Source organism: Adiantum capillus-veneris, chromosome 15 (assembly GCF_014529385.1).
Source record: "Adiantum capillus-veneris isolate H3 chromosome 15, ASM1452938v2, whole genome shotgun sequence".
Classification (NCBI taxonomy): Eukaryota; Viridiplantae; Streptophyta; class Polypodiopsida; order Polypodiales; family Pteridaceae; genus Adiantum; species Adiantum capillus-veneris.
The window spans coordinates 56,053,561-56,055,307 of NC_140945.1; the positions used below are offsets into that span (position 1 = coordinate 56,053,561).

General features: G+C 41.7%; 1 pseudogene; it reads left to right on the plus strand.

The window, feature by feature from the left end:
• Nucleotides 1–206: 206 nt before the first annotated feature.
• LOC147440714 (uncharacterized) lies at nucleotides 207–1,468 on the plus strand (annotated as a pseudogene).
• Nucleotides 1,469–1,747: the final 279 nt, after the last annotated feature.

Sequence of the window (1,747 nt, forward strand, 5' to 3'; positions counted from 1 at the left end):
CGGAATCTGGAATTAGAACTGTTGCAAATGTGGAAGTCAGAAAGCAGTCAAATTTCAAATCAAAGTTCTAGCGGATAAGCACCATGGGGAGTCAAAACAAGAAGAGGAAGAAATGCAAGGTATGCATGAGTCAGAAGCATGAAGTGGAGGATTTCCCATGTGCAGTTGATGAGTGTTCAGAGGGAGATGCATGTAGGAAGTGGTGTATGGTGGATTTGTGTTCAAAACTTCAAAAATTTAGCCGAAGAATGCATAAAGCATCAGTTGATGGGACACAGGTAGCATGGGATAAGTTGGAAGATTTTGAGGATGACTTAGAGAGGGCATATGAGTGGTTGACTAATCATAAAGGAAAGAGGAGGACATCATGTTCCAGCAGGAAGGAGGTGAGAAAATTGCAGGAAGCATGTGAGAGATTGAGGGATGCATATGCGGCTGAGTTCAAAGATGAATTAAGTGATGATGATGACGGATGGGTTGGCTTGGAGACGGACATCCATAATGTGGGGATACCAAAGGTGGAGGAGAAGGAGGTGCAAAAGGAGGTTGGCCAAGAGAGCCTAATAATGTCCCTAGATACCCCTACCCTACCACTGGAGTATGCTCATAGAGTGGAGATGGAATATCCATTGCTGATATTGATGTCGGTGTTGTCACTTGTCAATGAGATTTATTATTCAGAGGAGAATCAAATCATACATATTGAGGATGTTGTTCACGGAAATCAAAGACCATTTGAAGAGGCGGATAATGTGAGGAATGGACAGGTGGATAGTCGAATGAACGGAGAGGTGATGGATAGAGAGAGGAATGAAGAAGAAGAGGTGATTGATTTATTTTTGGGTTCAATTGAGAATGTATGTAGGATTACAAATGTAGAGTCAAAGCAGGAAGAAGTTTCAAAAATCAGATGTACTCATGAGGAATTTGCAGCAACAACAATGAACAACTCAGTTTCGCAGGAATTGTCACCACGAAGATCCACTAATGAAAATATGCAGTTAGCAAATCTTGTGGAAATTGTATCCCAACAATGTACATAGCAGTTTCGATCAGAAAATCAACGGGTGGTAGCCAGCAAATGCACGTGGGAAGTTGGAAAGAAGACCATGTGGAGGATCAGCAATATCAGCAGGATAAAAGGTAGCAAGGAAGGAGGAGCAACATGAGGTCAGGGAACAGAGCCGGGCAGAAACCCTGGTTACCTCTATCCTACCACGGAAGTGTGTCCCTGAAGCACAGGAGGATTATTCCTTTTCGATTGATCGAAGTGTCATTCTCATTGGGAATTCACATACATTTGAAGAGGACAGTTGTCAGCAGCAAATGGAGGATGTGCATGCTAATGCGGATATCATGGCGGAATTTTGTCATTTCAAGCTGACTTCAAAGCAAATGTCAAAAGAGGATTGCAAAAGAACCAAGCAACAATTGCAGCAGCAAGGACCAGAAGATGAGAGCAGCATAACGGAGGAGATTGAGGATGATGATATTCATATTGAAAGTTGGAGGTGGCATTCCATATTGCGGCCGTTTCATATAGATGGATATGAAGAGATATTGAGGGCAAATTTTCAGTTGATAAAGCAAGTCAAATTTTGGAAGATGCAGAATGTGATTCAGACTCAAATTCAGATTTCAATTCAGATTCAGTCTCAATTTTGGATTTGGATTCAACTACAATTTTGGATGCAAAGACCAATTCAGATGCAAATTTTAATGGAAGCCGTGGAAAGCTTGATGAAGA